Source organism: Globicephala melas, chromosome 1, assembly GCF_963455315.2.
Source record: "Globicephala melas chromosome 1, mGloMel1.2, whole genome shotgun sequence".
In the NCBI taxonomy this organism is placed as follows: domain Eukaryota; kingdom Metazoa; phylum Chordata; class Mammalia; order Artiodactyla; family Delphinidae; genus Globicephala; species Globicephala melas.
Genome location: NC_083314.1, coordinates 6,472,726 through 6,496,146, shown reverse-complemented (window position 1 = coordinate 6,496,146; position 23,421 = coordinate 6,472,726). Strand labels below are relative to the sequence as shown.

Genomic DNA, 23,421 nt, shown 5'->3' with positions numbered 1-23,421 from the left:
GCAAACAAGCCATAGGGCTCTGAATAATCTCACTCCTACTATGTCTGCAGCCTTATATCTCTTCAAACTCCTACTCCATGGCTTTGCTCAGATAAACTGGCATCTTCATTACCTTTAATTTACCATTCTCCTTCCCATCATGAAGCCTTTGCAGATGCTGTTTCTTCAGGCTAAAACTCTTTCTTCCTTTCTCACCTTACTAACTTCTCTTAAACCCTTAATTCTTATTGTAATTGTCTTGTACTTCTTCAAAAAAATTATCCTTAAATTCTTAATATATTAAATTCTATATCATAAATTCTCCAAGTGCCATCTTCTTCTTCACGCATATCTCAACTGAAATACTCTTATATTTGCATGAATATCTCATATTGGCATTTTGTGTTTGAATCTTTGATCATAATCCCCATAAGAATAGAGAGCAAATCTCTTTTTAATCACTATTTTACTCCAAGTGCCAGGCATAGTATCTGAACATCATATGTGATTATAAAGTGGATAAAGTGGATAAATAAATGCCTCCACTCTAGCAGCTTAAGTTCAAATATATTCATTGAAGTGAATTTTCTTCTCAAATCAATACTCATTCAGATAATTCTGCTTTGTGAAGGTAATATAAATGTAAATAAGAAAGCTTCCATAACTATGACAGGTATTCACTACATCAACAAAAAATTTTGAGTACTATTATGCAGGGATCATACAGAATTTCCTTGTTTTTTACGGCTGAATAATATTCCATTGTATACATACACCACATTTTCTTTATCCATTTATCCTTTCATGGACACCGGTTGTCTCCATACCTTGGCTATTGTAATAATGTTGCAGTGAACATGGAAGTGCAGACATCTCTTTGAGATCCTTATTTCAATTATTTTTGGTATATATATACAGAAGTGGGATTGCTGGATTATGTGGTGATTCTATTTCAATTTTTTGATGAACTTCCTCCTGTTTTTTATAGTGGCTGCACCATTTTACATTCCTACCAACATTGTACAGGGTTCTCTTTTCTCCACATAGTTCCCAACACTTGTTATCTGTCTTTTTCTTAATAGGTCTTGACAGGTGTGCGGTGATATCTCATTGTATGTTTGATTTGTATTTTCCTATATCATCTCTGGAGAGATGTCTAATCAGTTCCTTTGCCTATTGTTTTTTATTTTTTTCCATGTAAACTCACATTTTATTCCACATTTTTCAGGTCTATATGTTTTACATAATAAAATGAAACAGGAGCATTTTATTTAACATCGATGCTTTTGCAGATAACTAAGTAGGCTTCTAGGATTTGTATTCTCTAGGGATTCTCCAGACTCTAACTTTCCTCATTTGTACAGGTTGGCAGTGAGAGATATTTTCCCCCACTAATTGAAGTAGTTAAAAATATTAAAATAGAAAAAGGAATATAAAACCTTAGCATATGCTGATCCTTATGACATAATTCTTATAAAGTTTCCATAGCTCTTTGCTATTTCTCTTCTAAATGAAATACGTTTACATCTTCAAGGACATGGAACTGGGTCACAGATATAAAATGTTCCTCCTCCTTTATTGTAAAATAGCAGGACATGTTCTTGTCCATCAGTTTTCCATAACCATCTCCTGTTTGTGGTGTATGAGATTGTAGATAACATAAAAATGCCACCTTTGTGTTTATTGTCTGTTCTTGTTCCTGACTCTAAAAGAGTTATCTGCACACATCCTATAGTGTTGAATTCAAAACAAGGAACAATAAGGCCTATATTTCAATGTTCCAAGCTAAAATAGGGTACTAGTTACATTTATGATTAGTTTTTTTTCCTATATTGCCCATTCCCTTTTTTTCTCCCACAGTAACCACGAGTTCGTTCCTATATCTGTTTGCTTGTTTTTTGTTTTATTCACTAGTTTGTTGTATTTTTTAGATTCCACATATAAGTGATATCACACAGTATTTGTCTTTCTCTATCTGACATATTTCACTTAGGATAATCCCCTCTAAGTTCATTCATGTTGCTGAAAATGGCTAAATTTTATTTTTTATGGCTGAGTAGTATTCCTGTGTGTGTGTGTGTGTATGTGTGTGTGTGTGTGTGTGTGTATCTCACATCTTCTTTATCCATTCATCTGTTGATGGACACTTGGGTTGCTTCCTTATCCTGGCAATTGTACATAATGCTGCTATGAACACTGGGGTGCATGTATGTTTTTGAATTAGTGTTTTTGCCTTTTTCGGATATACACACAGGAGTGGAATTGTTCGGTAAGACGGTAGTTCTATTTTTAGGTTTTTGAGAAACCGCCATACTGTTTTCCATAGTGGCCACGCCAATTTGTCTTCCCACCAACAGTGTTCTATGGCTCTCTTTTCTCCACATCCTCACCATTTGTTATTTATGTTCTTTTGATGATAGTCATTCTGACAGGTATTTTTAAATCAGATTTTTTGTATTTCTGCTGTTGAGTTGCTGGAGTTCCCAGTATATTTTGGATATTAACCTCTCATCAGATATATGACTTGCAAATATTTTTTCCCATTCTGTAGGTTGTCTTTTCACTCTGTTCATTGCTTCCTGTGCAGGAACTTTTTAGTTTGATGTAGTGACATTTGTCTAATTTTACTTTTGTGGCTTTTGCTTTTGGTGACATATCTAAGAAACAATTGCCAAGTACAATATCATCAAGTTTTTCTCCTATGTTTTCTTCTAGGAATTCTATAGTTTCAGGTCTTATAATTATATCTTTAATCCATTTTGAGTTGATTTTTCTATATGGTGGATGATAAGGCTCTATTTTCAGTTGTTTGTAGGTAGATATGCACTTTCCCAACACCATTTGCTGAATAGATTGTCCTTTCCCCTTTGTATTCTTAGAACCCTTGTTGAAAATCTCTTTTTGAGGGTATACATGGGTTTATTTATGGGTTATGTCTTCTGTTCCATCTACCCATATGTCTGTTTTTAAGCCAGTATCATATTGTTTTGATTTCTGTGGCTTTGTAATGTATTTTGAAATCAGTAAGTGTGATGCGTCCAGCTTCCTTCTTTCTCAGAATTACTTTGGCTATTTGAAATCTTCTGGTTCCAAATGAATTTTAGGTTTTTTTTTTTCATTTCTATAAAAAGTGCCATTGGAACTTTGGTAGAGATGGCACTGAATCTGCAGATTGTATTGAATCTGTAAATGGTCATTTTAATACATTGTCTTCTGATTCATGAGCATGGGTTTTCTTTCCATTTGTGTCTTCTTGAATATATTTTATCAATGATTGTAGTTTTCATTATACAAGTCTTTCATCTCCTTGGTTGAGTTTATTCCTAAGTATTTCATGCTTTTTGTTGCTGTTTTAAATGTGATTGTTTTTTAAATTTCCTTTTCAGATATTTCATTTTTCCTGTTTTAAAACACACTAATTTTTGTATGTGAAAGAAAGAAATAAAATTATATATATTTGCAGATAGCATAATCTTATGTATAAAAATTTTAAATACTACCAAAATGTTAGAATTAATTTAAAAATTCAGAAATTTAATAAATTAATAATACAATACCTAAACAAATTGAGACTGAAAGGAGAAACAAGAGTCTCAAAGCTAAATGTAGGTTAGGAGTGGACTTTACAGTATATTGTTGGTTGATTATTGCCCAAAGACAGTTTCTATAACACTTGAGCTAAACTACATGTATCTATTTGTTTAGATTCTAGTTCTCTTTCAGAGGAAAGATAATATAAAGAGGAATAGATGAATAAATTAAGTTCAACAAGAAAAAACTAAATCTAGAAAAATTTCTAATTGTTACAAATAAAAGAAAAACACATAAAACACAAAATGATACAAAATCCACAATATTAAGGTGAATCAAGTAGAATTGATTAGATAGATCCATGTGGAAAAATTATATTGAACATTATTTGGGTTTTTAAAATACTTTTAACCTGAAGTAGTTTTTTGAAAAGGAGACTTCTTGCTTAATTCTGAAGAAAATGTTGGTTTCAGAAAACATAATGCTTTACATTGTTTTACCATAATACTAACGATATTGTCTATTTTCAAGTTTTCACAAAAGAGAAACCAAGTTTTTTTTCAGATTACTTGCTGGCAGACACATTTAGCTTCATTGATTATAAAAACTAAAATATTTAAAAGAAAATTAAATTTGTGAATTTGTAATTATTGTCTGAGAAAACTAATTCTAATATGCAAAACGTGGTACTTTTACAAGCAAGCTGAGTTATGCATGGTACAATTTTAATAATCCTTTAGAATTATGAATAATTAAAATTTATATTCCTAGATAGCTTTTAGATCTATAATGGTGACAAAAATAAAACTAAATTATATTTAACCTACTTCAAAATTTAATTTCTCCTTAATTTCCATATTCCATCTGAAGATATTTAAATTTTTCATATCTTCAAAATTCCTACTAATTTTTATATTTTGCTGTAGTGGTATATTATAGCATAAAATGGTTTGCACTTTGTATATGACCTTTTCCTTTTACTTTCATGCAGCACACTCTCGCTCTCCTTGGGCAAAAATATACAACCAGACCTAATTTTTTCAGGGTATATTTCCTTAAATTTTGTGAGTATTCTTTTCTTTCATATGAAAAATAAATGGATGTGAAAAATAAAAATAATTTGTGATTCTGGAGACTGTTTATTCAAGAACTCACAATCTAGAGAAAAGTCATTCTGATGAGAATTAATCTCTGCTTTATATTTTAACATAAAAAATTATACTGTGATAGAGGGACTTCTGGCCATGGCTGGGGGAAGAGGGCAGGGATATATAGTCCAGTACAATTTGTGCAAATTTAAAAATGCAAGTTCTAATGGATAAAGAAGATGTGGTACATATATGCAATGCAATATTACTCAGCCATAAAAAAGAACAAAATATTGCAATTTACAGCAACATGGATGGACCTAGAGATTATTATACTAAGTGAAGTAAGTCAGAAAGAGAGAGACAAATATCAGAAAGATATCACTTATATTTGGAATCTAAAATACAACACAAATGAACATATCTACAAAACAGAGACATAGAGAACATAGAAGGGGTTGGAGGAAGGAAGGATTGGGAGTTTGGGATTAGCAGATGCAAACTATATATATATAGGATGAATAAACAACAAGGTCCTACTATATAGCATAAGTAACTATATTTAATATCCTGTAATCATAATGAAAATATGAAAAAAATTATATGTATAACTGAATCACTTTGCTGTACAGGACAAATAACACAACATTTTAAATCAACTATACTTCAATAAAATTTTTTTTAAATGCAAGTTTTCAGAATAACAGTACACATCTTATAAGTATAAAAAAAGAAAAATTTAAAATTTATTTCGAAACAAACTTTTGATAGGGAAGGAAATGAGGGTGTGACTGTATTAAATGTGAATAAATAAGGAAATAAAATCAGGCATGGGCTTGTCCAGGACCAATTATGAAATGTTCAGTAAACTAAGTGATATGATTAAACCTACTTTTTGTATCAGAAGTCAGAAAATAACCAAAACAATTGTTTCTGTTTCAGCTGAGTTTATTTTACCACTATTACATGATGATTATCATGGATGCCCACTTTATTTCTGCGAGTTAGTACTTATTGAATTCCTACATGTGCATAGAATTTGACTTTAAAATTAACAGAATAACCAGTCCTTTCCACTATAAAAATATTATGCATATTATTATTTTTTTAGGTTTCATCATCTAGAAAAGTCAGTAGCTCAAATGTTGCTCTTTTTAAATAAAAGTAAATTTTCAAATAAATGCAATTTAAAGTACTCATAATTTGATAAGAAAAAGAAGCATATTTCAAAATGTTTATACTGAAAGTGAAAAACTTATTTGAAAAACAAATATGAGTACTATAACCAAGAAAAAGATGTATACCACAACCATATATGCACTTAATGAAAATTTAGTGAAGAATAATTTACCAAAATAAAATAAGTCTTCCTGGCATTTAGAATTTGGAAGCAGTTATTAAGTTGAACCATATAGAATTGTACTTGAAGTTCAAAAACATTTGTATGTCAGTCTCATATGGTTTACCACTTTCTTTTAGTAAGAATTCTGATGAATCATAGTACACTGAGAGTGAAAGGGAAGTAGCACAAAGATATGTCAGAAACACAGAAAAATATTATCTGACCTGTTTGTGTTGAGTACTTATTCAATATCCTCATTAACAGAGGAGACAACAATTAAATAAAAATATTACTCTACTACTTTAGGGAAGTACAATCTTGATATAGTCAGATCACTAAAAAAATCAAATGCACATGCTTTATTTGCTTGACTCCATATTCAAATGATTTTATTCAATTACAGCATGATATGATATTGTTGACCTTATATAATTAAAGCAAACAATTTGTGGGTTAAAAATAAATATTCAGACATTTTGTAAGACTTTAATATGATAATCTTATTGCACTGAATATTTATTTTAAAATTTATTGGATTTTGAGCTGCTTTTCTTCATTCTCTCTTTCGAAATATATTCAGAATGCAACATTCTTAAACTGACAGTTATTATTTTTGTCTGCCCATTTATTTTATCTTTTTAAGAATAGAATCCAGAAAGATGACCTGCATTTACTAGGTACTCAATAAAAGATAAACCAATTAAATCAAGACTTTAATCATCACATTTTAAAATATTTAATCCTAAATTAACAAACAAGTCTTCTTTCACAGGAAGATGTAAGATATTTAAATTTTTTTTTCATTTTCCACTTTTGTACACACTGTCTCTTTAGTTCTGAGGCTCCAAGAAGAGGTTATTGACATGGAGTTGAGACAGAGACCAATTCATTAATCAAACATAGTTTTGTACTTTGTAAAATTGTGGGAAATCAAGAATTGGGTAAGGATTATTGGCAAAGATATCAGATAAATAACCAATGGAATATAAAATTTAAGTAAATACTTAAAATATATTTATGAGAATAGAGAATATAGAGGAATATAAACATCAGAAAGCTGGCAATATTGTAGGCAATAATAATTCATTATTTGTAATTAAAAAATATATATATATATATATATTTTTTTTTTTTGCGGTATGCGGGCCTCTCACTGTTGTGGCCTCTCCCCTTGCGGAGCACAGGCTCCAGATGCGCAGCCTCAGCGGCCATGGCCCATGGGCCCAGCTGCTCCACGGCATGTGGTATCTTCCCGGACAGGGGCATGAACCGGTGTCCCCTGCATCAGCAGGAGGACTCTCAACCACTGCGCCATGAGGGAAGCCCAGAAATTGATATTTTTATGTCATTTTCAAGCAACTCCAAGGAATGATGTGCTTTCCACATGTTAATTCTTTTTGAACTTCATATTTGTAGTAGAAAAGATTAAATATAATAGAGAAAACTGCCAATCTTTGGCAGAGTTTAGGATAAGAATCTTCCAAATTTGAAACATACAGCTATAAAAGGAGATTATAATAAATTTTGTAAAATAGCTTTTATAAAAATATTTGTTATTGGGGTAAAAAATATAATTTTATGACAGAAATTAAACATTTAGAATTAGAATCAGAAACACTTAAAAATATCTGATTCATTTTGTCTTAAATTAATAATATATAAGCATTTGGATTTAAAGTATCCTATTTTCAAAGCATTGTACAAGTTCATCTTACTGAATTTTATGCCAGAATCCACCAAATATAAAATATTTTTATATTTTCCTATTTTCCATTTTCCTTCCCTTTGAAAAACTGTCCTGCCCCATTGTAAGCATTCTTGGTGAGACTGTCTTTCAAAGTAACTTTTCCTCCACTGGCCCAAGAATGGGAAATGGAAATGTTACCAAACGAAGTCTATCAAAGCCTTCTAAGGTCTGAATGATAGAAGTGATACAAGACTGGAAAAATTCAGAGTTGCTTCTTCTAAGGAGGTATCTATCCCATGATCTTCCACTACTGTGGGTTTCTAGTTTTCCAGAACTGCCTGGCTCCCATCCTTTCAGAGGTCTACCTGTGTGACTTTTCCTTTGGTTTTCATGAAATACTGCAAATTCATTCAGTAAATCATTCTTTCTTTAACTTAATAATGTTTGTTTTATATTACTGGCAATAAAGTAACCTAACATGAAATGTTTACAGGAATGAATTATCTCAGAACTACATTGTCAAATACAGAATTAAAATGAATGAATTTTTACATTTCATATCAAAGCTTTTATATATTTCTCATTCTAAAAGCTGTGTTATCAATAAACCTAAATGACATTAAAATATGTGTTAATTTTCTCACACAGATGACCTTTACAATGTTTGTATATTGTTCTTGAGAATGTCATCAAAAATCAATAATTTTTTAATCACATACATAATTGTTATAAGACAATACAAAACTCTACATGTGTTCAGTTTTGTTTAGCCTCAGTAAATATTTTATGTATTTTTTTCTGTTTTTATTTATTTTTTTAAATTTGAAGTTATATAAGCTGTTCCCTCCTTCTTCCCATCATGCATCAATTGCTGAGGGCTCTAGGATTTTATCATACACATAGACTTAACTCTAAACCCTGGGTATTCTAGATCTTTATAATGTGAATTCCTAAAAGTGCCAGGTGTCTCATTATAAAATGAAAAAATAGTACCTAACTTCAATTTTATGAAGGCTAGTTGCTGTCATATATTAAAGAACCAAGAATCATTGACAGCACTATTTATATAAATTCATTCTGGGTATTGACACTGGTCTTATCTAATTTATAGAGAAATTATAAAATTTATGTTTGAAAGTATTTTTTTGTGCGGTATGTGTGCCTCTCACTGTTGTGGCCTCTCCTGTTGTGGAGCACAGGCTCCGGACGTGCAGGCTCAACGGCCATGGCTCACGGGCCCAGCCGCTCCACAGCATGTGGGATCTTCCTGGACCGGGGCACGAACCCATGTCCCCTACATCGGCAGGCGGACTCTCAACCACTGCGCCACCAGGGCGGCCCTTGAAAGTATTTTTATTAAAATACATTTATAGCAGAAGCGGCTGCTCATCTATAAAGAAGTTTCCTCATGTTCCTTTTTTTGTTAACAATTTTTTACCCTTTTTGGGCAATTCACTGGTTTCTTTTTTATGGAAAGAGGACAACAATGTGCAAGCTGAACAGTTCTTTCTGTTATCTGTTTATTTTTCTAAAAATATGGATCATCTATCCTTCTCAGCTATCTTGAGGGGCTAAAGACATTAAAAAAAAAAGAAAACAAGATTTAATCACTTTAGAATTCTGCTTATCAGTACTGTTATTTATCTATGTAATGTTATTGTATATTTCCTTCGTTATATATCTCATTATCTATGTTGTTTACACTTGTCTTTTAAAATCTATGTTCACTGGATGCAGCCTCTGTTCACCTTTGTTGTAGATGCTCCCCCCTCCCTCCCTGATAGAACAACTTATTATATAATCTTTCTTGAACTGCATTGTATTTTGTAATTATTCCCATGTCCCCTCCTTATCCTTCCTTTATTAGCCAACGATCACAACCATATTCATCCATAATTAGTGACACAGCCGTTTTAGAGTGAAAAAAATTACTACCATTATTTAGAACAGAAACTAATGCCAAAAAATCAGGCAATATTTTTTAACTAATCAAGATATGTTATAATTTAATCTACCTCAAGGTCAATAGTTAAAACTTCCATTATTGCTAATGTGAACTGCATGATGATTTTCCATCCCATAACTGCTCTGTGTTACAAGTCTTCTGCAGCTCAAGCAATGCAATCTATCCAATTCTTCAATCCAGTTTTCCAGGAGCCATTTCAAATCCCTCCCAGTCTTTTTCAGCAACTTCTAATCCATGAACAAATCCTGTTTATAGCATTTACAATTTATACTTCAAATCCAGTTGTTTGGGGATATATCCACTGGCATTATCCTTATTCATAAATAACGTCTGCTTCAAAGTTCTGGAGGAATTAAATAAAATCTGGGTCACCCATTTATAAGCCCTAAAGTGAATGTGGCCAGAAGTAGTTATTGCTTTCATTAGAACATACCAATATAGTAGTAGCCTCTTTGTCTGCTGTAGGGCTTATTTGCCAATTTGGGAGCAGAAGGAATTCTGCTTCACAACCTGTTACACAGTTTAACATCATTATGTAGTTTTGTTAATTTTAAAAAAATGAAATATAGTTGATTTACAATGTTTCAGGTGTATAACAAAGTGATTCTGTTATATATATATATCCTTTTTCATATTCTTTTCCATTATAGGTTATTGTAAGATATTGTGTATAATTTCCTATGCTATACAGTAGGTCCCTGTTGGTTATCTATTTTATATATAGTAGTTTGTAACTGCTAATCTCAAACTCCTAATTTATCCCTCCCCCTCACCTTTCCTCTTTGGTAACTGTAAGTTTGTTTTTTGTGTCTGTGAGTCTATTTCTGTTTTGTAAATAAATTCATTTATATAAATTTTTTTGATTTCACATATAAGTGATATCATATGATCTTTGTCTTTGACTGACTTCACTTAGTATGATAATCTCTATGTCCACCCATGTTGCTGCAAATGGCATTATTTCATTCATTTTTATGGTTGAGTAGTATTCCATTGTATATATGTACCACATCTTCTTTAACCATTCATCCATCGAAGGACATTTAGGTTGCTTCCATTTCTTGGCTATTGTAAATAGCACTGCTGTGAACATTGGGGTGCATGTATATTTTAGAATTAGAGGTTTCTCTGGATATATACCCAGAAGTGGAATTGCTGAATCATATGATAGCTCTATTTTTAGTTTTTTTAAGGAACCTCCATACTGTTCTCTATAGTGGCTGTACCGATTTACATTTCCACCAATAGTGTAGGAGGGTTTATTTTTCTTCACATTTATTGTTTGTAGACTTTTTGATGATGGCCATTCTGACGGGTGTGAGGTGATAACTTATTGTAGTTTTGATTGGCATTACTCTAATAATTAACGATGTTGAGCATGTTTTCATGTGTCTGTTGGCCCCCTGTATGTCTTCTTTGGAGAAATGTCATTATGTTTTCCTAGAAGCCAATGAAGCAGAAAAAGTTTCTACCAAATAAATGTAATAACTGTTGGCTAGAAAGCACTTTAATGAGTCCATAGAGTAGTGACAAAAAGAGTTTACAATTTCTGGAGAACGTATGGACTCTGGGATTTAGATGGAAAGAGAGATGAAAATGATAGAAGCAAATTCCTCTAATATGAAAAAATCAGCACATTTTTTCAAGTACCTCTTTCCACAAGGGCAGGAAAGACTTAAGCTTTAAAACTTCAATATTGCTATATATTATTTAGCTAATGGCATGTGTGCTTAAACCTCCTGTTAATATTGCTTTCAGTGACATAGCTTCTTTCTTTTGTTATATTGGAATAAAATAGAAATTATTGAAGACACAAGTTAAACAACAGTTACAAAAAAGGTAAAGCGTAGAAGAAAAAATAGTGCTGTAAATTTTTTTTTTCTTTGCGGTACGCAGGCCTCTCACTGTTGTGGCCTCTCCCGTTGCGGAGCACAGGCTCCGGATGCATGGCTCAGCAGCCATGGCTCACGGGCCCAGCCGCTCCGCGGCATGTGGGATCTTCCCGGACCGGGGCACGAACCTGTGTCCCCTGCATCGGCAGGTGGACTCTCAACCACTGTGCCACCAGGGAAGCCCTGTAAATTTTGATATACCATAATTTATAGAAGTCCCTTTACCCCTTTCGTTTGTGGGTTTTTTTTTTAATTGAAGTATAGTTGATTTACACTGTTATTTTAGTTTCTGGTGTCCAGCCAAGTGATTCTGTTTTATATATATATATATATATATATATATATATATATATATATATATATATATATATAACTGAATATATACACACCCATGTATATGTACATATATATTTATTTTCATACTCTTCTTTATTATAGGTTATTACAAGAAATTGAATATAGTTCCCTGTGCTATACAATAGGTCCTTGTTGGTTATCTATTTTATATTTAGTAGTTTATATCTGCTAATTCGAAATTCCTAATTTATCCCTCCCCCTCTTTCCTCTTTGATAACCATGTTTGTTTTCTATGTTTGTGAGTCTATTTTTGTTTTGTAATTTCATTTATATCATATTTTTTAGATTCCACATATAAGTGATATGATATGATACTTGTGTTTCTCTGTCTCACTTACTTCACTTAGTATGATAATCTTCAGGTTCATCCATGTTGCTGTAAATGGCACTATTTCATTCTGTGTTACGACTGAGTACTATCCCATTGTATTTATGTACTACATCTTCTTTATCCATTCATCTGTCGATGGACATTTAGGTTGCTTCCATATCTTGCCTATTGTAAATAGTGCTGCTGTGAATGTTGGAGTGCATGTATTTTTTCAAATTAGAGTTTTCTCTGGATATATGCCCATGAGTGGGATTGCAGGATCATATGGGAACTCTAGTTTTAGTTTTTTAAGGAACCTCCACGCTGTTCTCCATAGTGGCTGCACCAGTCTATACTGAGGAGATTATTTTTAAAATGTGTCTGGCTGTGTGTCAAGGATTGCCTTTTTGTGTGTATGCTTGGTTTGGAAATTGCTTTTCCCCCTCACCAACTGACTTTAACTATATTTATATGAACTGAAAAGAAGTCCTGGGACACAGCCTGTGAACCAACATTGAAACATTGCTTCTCAAAGCACAGTTCTAGCAGGAGGGACACGTTTGATGAATGAATGATAGTCATGTACTTAAATGAACTGAGGTTGTATCATCACCAAGTTGGAATGTAGAAAAAATACAGTTTTTTACAGAAGTACATAGATTTGGGGAAGCTATGGACAACTGTGAACCAATTCCAATTGATGAAACAGATTGTCTTAAATTTTTTAGAGGATAATTTTTGCAAGTAAATTGAGACAATGCTATCAGTACATACATAAGGTAATGTCTATATGTAATAGTAAATTAGCAAACTTCACATTTGAAGGAAATGGAAAGGACTATTTGTGTGGTTCATGTACTCATTTTTTTATTAAGAATATATTAAATACTAAGGATTATCATGTTTGTAAGAAATGAGTAAGTTGTAATTCTAATACAAAGTAAATGCAATCAAAATGAACATATAACACACTTATGGCTATTTAATATGATAACTGTAATTTGCACCATGCTATGAAAATACATGCTAAAAAACATTTAATTTTCCTTAATCAAATATGGGAAGATACAATGTATGGAAATGCATTTTCACATAAAATACAGTGCATTTTCCTAATTAAAAATAACAAATGCTACAGAAATGTTGGAAATTGATTGGTAGAAAACAAAGCCCATATATTTTCAATTCTGTGGCATTATTAACATGATGGCAAAAATAGGATAGAATTGAATGTAAACAGTAGTCAGGAGTATAAAGTGGTATGTCATATTATTTTGATAAAAGTAGTGAAAATGAAAACACACCATGTAAAAACACTGATTTTGATAATATTGTATTCATCAGGTAATTTATGGCCTTCTTAGAAATTTACAACCTGATTAGTAAAAAAAAAAAGAAAAAAATTTGGGAAGCAATGTACTGAGCTTCCAACCAAAAAGAGAAAATTAAAAAATAAAGGAATAAAAAACATGAACTAGTAAACTGATAAAACTAAAAACTAAGAAGTTAAGGGACATATTTTTTAACAAAGCTAAAAACTGTTTCTAGAAAACGAAAATAAAATAGACCAACATTGGCAAGTAAGTTCAAAGAAAAAAGGTAGAACTTACAAATAAATAGCTTCAGACATTTAAAAAATATTTTAAAATAATTGCATATAGAAAAATTAAAAAAAACTAAAAATGTGTCATAAATAAATTTAGACCAATAGAACTGAAAATCTAAATGAACCTGGCAGTTTTAAGGAAAAATTTTAAAAGTATCAAAACTGAAAGAAATAGGAAACCTTCTTTGTAAATGACAGAATAATGCCAATAAATTCTCTCTCTGTTAAAAATGGCCACCAATCTCAATCTGATCAAAAAAAAAATGATAAATGTACTGGGATGAAAAGACAATTTACCACAATCTGTGCAAAGCTTCATGTTTTACAAGAAATTAGGTCTGTGGTTCATTATTTTGTTAGTCTCTTGCATTCATACCACATCCTATTTATACAACATCAGAAGAAAAACTTTTGCCTTTGGGTTTTCAAGGGAGAAGGATTTCCTTCAATCCTCTTAAGGTCCTTGGCTGGGTCTGAAAATTAAACTGACAAAGACAGGTTAACAAAAGAAAAGCATAGATGCATTTAATATAATTGCCATGTGACATGGAAGCAATCACAAAGAAACAAAAACCTGAAGAAACAGACCTGCTTTTCTTCATGCAGGTTTGATGGATTAATGGAGAAATAGGATAGGTCAGACAGTACGAGGTAAGTGTAGGAAACAGGGAAACTTAGCAATGCCTCTTTGTTAGGATTCTTCTTGGAATCCCTTTGTCTTTGAAGAAAAGGATTTTTTTTTTTTTTGGTCTGGATATAGGGAGGGCACTTCTCTTGTGAGGGTTTATGACCTGCTTCAGGGAAGAAGGAGGGGGATGGGAGGGCAGAGTGACCTTCCTGCTGTTTTCTCAAACTGCTTCCATTTAAAATAGTCAATTGCCAAGGTGTCATATTTTGAGGTAGCATGTCCTGAAGCCACCAGGCTCTTTCTTTCTTTCTTCTTTCCTTCCTTCCCTCCCTCCCTTCCTCCCTCCCTCCTCTTCCTTCTCTTTCTTCCTTTCCTTTCTTTCTTTTCCTTCCTTCCTTCCTTCCTTCCCTCCCTCCCTCCCTTCCTTCATTATAGTATAGTTTCTACAATACCAGGGATCATTTTCTGTTTATCTCTAACAGGCATACTACCAGTACCTATGTTTGAATAAAGTTAAGACTAAATTCTGCAATATTCATATTTTAGGTTATTTCTAATTCTTTGGGGAGTTTTAATCTTTGTTGACCTAAGTTGTATTGAATAGATCATACTTAATGATACTTAAAGATAAGCCCAGTACTGGTTTTTCATCCCCCCATGCCCACCAATATTCAGATAAGTGAAACTGTATATTGGAAGGAAAATAATTTAAAAACCCAAAATTTTAAATACAGTCCTATTTGGTGATTCCAACTATACAAAATGCATGCGATGGGTGAAGAAGAGTTAACCATAAGATAAAATGAAGAACTGCTATTTTTCTGCCAGATTGAGGAATATAGTGACTTACTTATATTACATATTACATCATAGTCCAAATTATTGACATTTTAAGGAATAGCATAATTAGAAATTGAATTTCTAAGGAGATAATAGCTCAGAATGAAATTGATCTTTACCTCTCAGACAAGATTCTCTCTTTAGCCAAACTCTATTCAGAATCCTCTGTGCTCTTTTTTGACTAGGACCCATCCTTCAACATGTCTTTAAGGAACCAATTTTAGCAAGAATCCTGCTGAGACAAGTTTGTTAGAATACCCCACCATCAATGTCTGATCGCCCTTGACATCTGACCAAATTTCTCATCCCTGACCATCCTTGAGGTGTGGATGAAAAAATGTTGCCTGCCATATCAGCAAACAAAGGGTGCTGCACCCATCAGGCCATCAGCCACTATAGCTGCCCCATGGTGATGGTGCGCCCTGAGGGAACTCGGATGGAGACAAACAGGCTGCCCACTGCCAAGCCCTCAAACATTGCAGCCACCCCAAACTGTACACCCTTAAGGGATACAGGATGGTAAAGAACAGGATACTGGCCCCAGACAGCTAAGGTGCATATCAAAGGAATGATTTCAATGAACCCAGACTCTTGAATTGTCCCATACATAGAAAAGTGCTAAATTCATTAACTAGAGACCTCTGGTTTTCTTTAACAGTAATTTTTTTTTTTTTTGGCAGTGCCTTGCAGCCTGTGGGATCTTAGTTCCCTGACCAGGGATTGAACCTGCTCCCTCAGCAACGAGATCGTGGAGTCCTAACCACTGGACCACCAGGGAATTTGGTAACAGTAATCTTTTGATGTTCTGACTACCTGGTTTCTGTTGCAAAAATCCTTACGTATCCTGGCTCCTCCCTAATCTTTGAAGCAGTCCCTCAGAGCTGTCTGAGAGGCTGTCTTCTAGGCTGAAGTCCTCAGTTTTGTCTGCCAAATAAAACATAATTCTCAACTTTTAGAGGTTGTACATTTTTTTTTCAGTCCACAGTTTGAAAACAATGAAGGGGCCCAAAGCAGACTCCTATCCTTCACCTGAACTCTACAAGGAACTGGAGCGTTGGTACTGGCAGAGGCCTTTCCTCCTCAGAAGTCCAGATGAATTTGGGTGAGTCTCTCCTGGTTCTCAGATCTCCTGATCATTGGTTGATTACCCTGAGGTTTTTAACAATTTTATTGGGGTATACTTGACTTAAAATGTTGTGTTAGTTTTAGGTGTACAGCAAGGTGATTCAGTTATACATATACATGTATCTATTCTTTTTCAAGTTCTTTCCCCATTTAGGTTATTACAGAATACTGAGTAGCGTTTCCTGTGCTAAACAATAGGTACTTGTTGGTTATCTATTTTAAATATAGTAATATGTATATGTCAATCCCAAACTTCCAATTTATCCCTCCCCTATACCCTTCCCCACTGGTAACCATAGGTTCATTCGCTAAGTCTGTGAGTCTGTTTCTGTTTTGTAAATAAATTCATCTGTATCATTTTTTTTTAGATTCCACATATAAGCTATATCACATATTTGTCATTCTCTGACTCACTTCACTTAGTATGATGATCTCCAGGTCCATCCATGTTGCTGCAAATGGAATTATTTCATTCTTTTTATGGCTGAGTAATATTCCGTGGTATATATGTACCACATCTTCTTTGTCCATTCATCTGTCAATGGACGTTTAGGTGGCTTCCATGTCTTGACTACTGTAAATAGTGCTACAATGAACACTGGGGTGTATGTATCCTTTCCAACCATAGTTTCCTCTGGATATACAGCCAGGAGTGGGATTGCTGGATCATATGGTAGCTCTATTTTTAGTTTTTTAGGGAACCTCCATACTGTTCTCCACAGTGGCTGTATCAATTTACATTCCCACCAACAGTGCAGGAGGGTTCCCTTTTCTCCACACCCTCAGCATTTATTGTTTGTAGATTTTTGATGATGGCCATTCTGACTGGTGTGAGGTGATACCTCACTGTAGTTTTGATTTGCATTTCTCTAATAATTAGCGATGTTGAGCATCTTTTCATGTGCCTGTTAGCCATCTGTATGTCTTCTTTGGAGAAATGTCTATTTAGGTCTTCTGCCCATTTTTTGATTGGGTTGTTTTGTTTTTGTTTTTACAAAGTTCTATTTATTTTCAATAATGAAATCAACACAAAAAAGAGGAATTAAACCTCTAGTTTTTAAATCTAACACTGTTCTTAGCACAAAACTATCCTGAATAAATAAAAACACATTACTAGTAACCAAGTAAGACTTTTTCTCAAGACTCGCTAGAGTTTTGTGTTTTAAACAAAACTGGATGGTAGGTAAAGAAACACATGCTAGAGACTTAACTGACACAGAGTCGAAGAAAAGAATAGCCAACAAACAGGCTCCCCAAATATAAGCTGGCAAAAGGAATACGGGGTTTTCAAAGCAACCCAGAAATCAGAGTTCACTGTGGGATGCAAGGGTTTGGGACAGTCCATGTTCAGGGCCTTGTAATTAAATCTTTCCACATTCCTAGATTCTTGATTTGGAATCTATCATGATCTAGAGGAGCTTCTGCCACAGGATAGGAGGCTCTTTATTTATGCTTTCTGAAAAGACCCATCTAATTTTCTGCTTTGACTTTGTCACTAGCTCTTCTCACTGATACAGCACGGATTCCATTCCGGAAGGCGATTATTACTATGTAAAACAACCTGTTTTTGATTTTTCTTTTACAAGCACACTGATACTGCCAGGAATTGGTTTTTTGATATTGAGCTGCATGACCTGTTTATGTATTTTGGAGATTAATCCTTGTCATTCTCATCATTTGCAAAAATTTTCTTACATTCCGTGGGTTGTCTTTTCATTTTGTTTATGGTTTCCTTTGCTGTACAAAACCTTTTGAGTTCAATTAGGTCCCATTTGTTTATTTTTGTTTATATTTCCATTACTCTAGGAGATGAATCAAAAAAGACATTCCTGTGATTTATGTCAAAGAGTGTTCTATGTTTTCCTATAAGGGTTTTATAGTATCAGGACTTATATCTAGGTCTTTAATCCATTTTGAGTTTATTTTGTGTGTGTGGTGTTAGAGAATGTTCTAATTTCATTCTTTTACATGTAGCTGTCCAGTTTTCCCAGCAGCACGTATTGAAGAGACTGTCTTTTCTCCATTGTATACTCTTGCCTCCTTTGTGGTAGATAAATTGACCAAAATTGACCATAGGCGCCTGGGTTTATTGCTGGACTATTCTTTTTTTTAACATCTTTACTGGAGTATAATTGCTTTACAATGGTGTGTTAGTTTCTGCTTTATAACAAAGTGAATCAGCTATACATATGCATATATCCCCATATCTCTTCCCTCTTGTGTCTCCCTCCCTCCCACCTGCCCTATCCCACCCGTCTAGGTGTTCACAAAGAACCGGGCTGATCTCCCTGTGTTATGCGGCTGCTTCCCACTAGCTATCTATTTTACATTTGGTAGTGTATGTATATCCATGCCACTCTCTCACTTTATCCTAGATTACCCTTCCCCCTCCCCGTATCCTCAAGTCCATCCTCTAGTAGGTCTGTGTCTTTATTCCCGTCTTGCCCCTAGGTTCTTCATGACCATTTTGTTTTTGTTTTAGTTTTTTAGATTCCATATATATGTGTTAGCATACAGTATTTGTTTTTTTCTTCTGACTTACTTCACTCTGTATGACAGACTCCAGGTCCATCCACCTCACTACAAATAACTCAATTTCGTTTCTTTGTAGGGCTAGTAATATTCCATTGTATATATGTACCACATCTTCTTTATCCATTCATCTGTTGATGGACACTTAGGTTGCTTCCATGTCCTGGCTATTGTAAATAGAGCAGCAGTGAACCTTGTGGTACATGACTCTTTTTGAATTATGGTTTTCTCAGGGTATATGCCCAGTAGTGGGATTGCTGGGTCGTATGGTAGCTCTATTTTTAGTTTTTAAGGAACCTCCATACTGTTCTCCATAGTGGCTGTATCAATTTACATTCCCACCAGCAGTGCAAGAGAGTTCCTTTTTCTTGACACCCTCTCCAGCACTTACTGTTTGTACATTTTTTTGATAATGGCCATTCTGATTGGTATGAGATGATATCTCATTGTAGTTTTGATTTGCATTTCCCTAATGATTAATGATCTTGAGCAGTCTTTCATGTGTTTGTTGGTCATCTGTATATCTTCTTTGGAGAAATGTCTATTTAGGTCTTCTGCCCATTTTTGGATTGGGTTGTTTGGTTTTTTGATATTGAGCTGAATGAGCTGCTTGTAAATTTTGGGGATTAATCCTTTGTCAGTTGCTTCATTTGCAAATATTTTCTCTCACTCTGAGGGTTGTCTTTTTGTCCTGTTTATCATTTCCATTGCTGTGCAAAAGCTTTTTCCATTAGGTCCCATTTGTTTATTTTTGTTTTTATTTCCATTTCTCTATGAGGTGGGTCAAAAAGTATCTTGTTATGATTTATGTCATAGAGTGTTCTGCCTGTCTTTTCCTCTAAGAGTTTGATAGTATCTGGCCTTACATTTAGGTCTTTAATCCATTTTGAGTTTATTTTTGTGTATGGTGTTAGGGAGTGTTCTAATTTCATTCTTTTACATGAAGGTGTCCAGTTTTCCCAGCACCACTAATTGAAGAGGCTGTCTTTTCTCCACTGTATATTCTTGCCTCCTTTATCAAAGATAAGGTGACCATACATGCGTGGGTTTATCTCTGGGCTTCCTATTCTGTTCCATTGATCTATATTTCTCTGTTTCTGTGCCAGTACCATACTGTCTTGATTACTGTAGCTTTGTAGTATAAAGTCAGGGAGCCTGACTCCTCCAGCTCCATTTTTCTTTCTCAAGATTGCTTAGGCTATTCGGGGTTTTTTGTGTTTCCATACATATTGTGAAAATTTTTTGTTCTAGTTGTGTGAAAAATGCTCTTGGTAGTTTGATAGGGATTGCATTGAATCTGTAGATTGCTTTGGGTAGTAGAGTCATTTTCACAATGTTGAATCTTCCAGTCCAAGAACATGGTATATCTCTCCATCTCTTTGTATCATCTTTAATTTCTTTCATCAGTGTATTATAGTTTTCTGCATACAGGGCTTTTGTCTCCTTAAGTAGGTTTATTCCTAGGTATTTTATCCTTTTTGTTGCAATGCTAAATGGAGTGTCTCCTTAATTTCTCTTTCAGATTTTTCATCATTAGTGTATAGGAAAACAAGGGATTTCTGTGCATAAATTTTGTATCCTGCTACTTTACCAAATTCATTGATTAGCTCTAGTAGTTTTCTGGTAGCATCTTTAGGATTCTCTATGTATAGTATCATGTCATCTGCAACTGGTGACAGCTTTACTTCTTCTTTTGATTTGTATTCCTTTTATTTCTTTTTCATCTCTGATTTCTGTGCCTAAAACTTCCAAAACTATGCTGAATAACAGTGGTGAGAGTGGGCAACCTTGTCTTGTTCCTGACCTTAGTGGAAATGGTTTCAGTTTTTCACCACTGAGGATGATGTTGCCTGTGGGCTTATCATATATGGCCTTTATTATGTTGAGGAAAGTTCCCTCTATGCCTACTTTCTGCAGGGTTTTTATCATAAATGGGTGTTGAATTTTGTTGAAAGCTTTCTATGCATCTATTGAAATGATCATATTTTTTTTCCTTCAGTTTTTTAATATGGTGTATCACATTGATTGATTTACGTATATTGAAGAATCCTTGCATTCCTGGGATAAACCCCACTTGTTCATGGTGTATGATCCTTTTAATGTGCTGTTGGATTCTGTTTGCTAGTATTTTGTTGAGGATTTTTGCATCTGTGTTCATCAGTGATATTGGCCTGTACTTTTCTTTTTTGTGACATCTTTTTCTGGTTTTGATATCAGGATGATGGTGGCCTTGTAGAATGATTTTGGGAGTGTTCCTCCCTCTGCTATATTTTGGAAGAGTTTGAGAAGGATCTGTGTTAGCTCTTCTCTAAATGTTTGATAGAATTCGCCTGTGAAGCCATCTGTTCCTGGGCTTGTGATTGGTCTGTTCATATTTTCTATTTCTTCCTGGTTCAGTTTCAGAAGGTTGTGCATTTCTAAGAATTTGTCCATTTCTTCCAGGTATTCCATTTTATTGGCATAGAGTTGCTTGTAGTAATCTCTCATGATCTTTAGTATTTCTGCAGCGTCAGTTGTTACTTCTCCTTTTTCATTCTAATTCTATTGATTTGAGTCTTCTCCATTTTTTTCTTGATGAGTCTGGCTAATGGTTTATCAATTTTGTTTATCGTCTCAAAGAACCAGCTTTTAGTTTTATTGATCTTTGCTATCATTTCTTTCATTTCTCTTTCATTTATTTCTCATCTGATATTTATGATTTGTTTCCTTCTGCTAACTGGGGTTTCTTGTTCTTCTTTCTCTAACTGCTTTATGTGTAAGGTTAGGTTGTTTATTTGAGATGTTTCTTGTTTCTTAAGGTAGGACTGTATTGCTATAAACTTCCCCCTTAGAACTGCTTTTGCTGCATCTCATAGGTTTTGGGTTGTCGTGTTTTCATTGTCATTTGCTTCTAGGTATTTTTTGATTTCCTCTTTGATTTCTTCAGTGATCTCTTGGTTATTAAGTAGTGTATTGTTTAGACTCCATGTGTTTGTATTTCTTACAGATTTTTTCCTGTAATTGATATCCAGGCTTATAGCGTTGTGGTCAGAAAAGATATTTGATACGATTTCAATTTTCTGAAATTTACCAAGGCTTGATTTGTGATCCAAGATAGAGAATGTTCCATGAGCACTTGAGAAGAATGTGTATTCTGTTGTTTTTGGATGGAATGTCCTATAAATATCGATTAAGTCTATCTTGTTTAATGCATCATTTAAAGCTTGTGTTTCCGCATTTTCATTTTGGATGATCCGTCCATTGGTGAAAGTGGGGTGTTAAAGTCCCCTCCTATGATTGTGTTACTGTTGATTTCCCCTTTTATGGCTGTTAGTATTTGCCTTATGTATTGAGGTGCTCCTATGTTGGGTGCATAAATATTTACAATTGTTATATCTTCTTCTTGAATTGATCCCTTGATCATTATGTAGTGTCCTTCTTTGTCTCTTGTAATAGTCTTTGTTGTAAAGTCTATTTTCTGATATGAGAATTGCTCCTCCAGCTTTCTTTTGATTTCCATGTGCATGAAATATCTTTTTCCCTCCCCTCACTTTCAGTCTGTATGTGTCCCTAGGTCTTAAGTGGGTCTCTTGTAGACGGCATATATACGGGTCTTGTTTTTGTATCCATTCAACCAGTCTGTGTCTTTTGGTTGGAGCATTTAATCCATTTACATTTATGGTAATTATCAATATGTATGTTCCTATTACCATTTTCTCAATTGTTTAGGGTATGTTATTGTAGGCCTTTTCCTTCTCTTGTGTTTTCTGCCTAGAGAAGTTCCTTTAGCATTTGTTGTAAAGCTGGTTTGGTGGTGCTGAATTCTCTTAGCTCTTGCTTGTCTGTAAAGGTTTTAATTTCTCTGTCAAATTTCAATGAGATTCTTGATAGGTAGAGTAATCTTGGTTGTAGGTTGTTCACTTTCATCACTTTAGGTATGTCCTGCCACTCCTTTCTGGCTTGGAGAGTTTCCACTGAAAGATCAGCTATTAACCTTATGGGGATTCCCTTACATGTTATCTTGGTTTTACCTTGCTGTTTTTAATATTTTTTCTTTGTATTTAATGTTTGATAGTTTGATTAATATGTGTCTTGGCATGTTTCTCCTTCGATTTATCCTGTATGGGACTCTCTGTGCTTCTTGGACTTGATTAACTATTTCCTTTCCCATAGTAGGGAAGTTTACAACTATAATCACCTCAAATATTTTCTCAGTCCCTTTCTTTTTCTCTTCATCTTCTGAGACTCCTATAATTCGAATGTTGGTGTGTTTAATGTTTTCCCAGAGGTCTCTGAGACTGTCCTCAATTCTTTTCATTCTTTTTTCTTTATTCTGCTCTGCAGTCATTATTTCCACTATTTTATCTTCGAGGTCACTTATCCGTTCTTCTGCTTCAGTTATTCTGCTGTTGATCCCTTCTAGAGAATTTTTAATTTCATTTATTTTGTTTTTCCTCATTGTTTGTTTGCTCTTTAGTTCTTCTAGGTCCATGTTAAACATATCTTGTATTTTCACCATTCTATTTCCAAGATTTTGGATCATCTTTACTATCATTATT

General features: G+C 33.9%; 1 long non-coding RNA gene across 2 annotated transcripts in view; it reads left to right on the top strand.

Annotated features, from left to right (window-relative positions):
• The window catches only part of LOC132593491 (uncharacterized), a 134,219-nt gene that overhangs the window by 79,011 nt on the left and 31,787 nt on the right, over nt 1–23,421 (top strand). For both annotated transcript variants that reach the window (XR_011377933.1, XR_009559083.1), the window contains 2 exons: nt 15,907–16,009; nt 16,205–16,328. This is a non-coding gene — a long non-coding RNA (uncharacterized lncRNA). The remainder of the gene's footprint in view (nt 1–15,906; nt 16,010–16,204; nt 16,329–23,421) is intronic.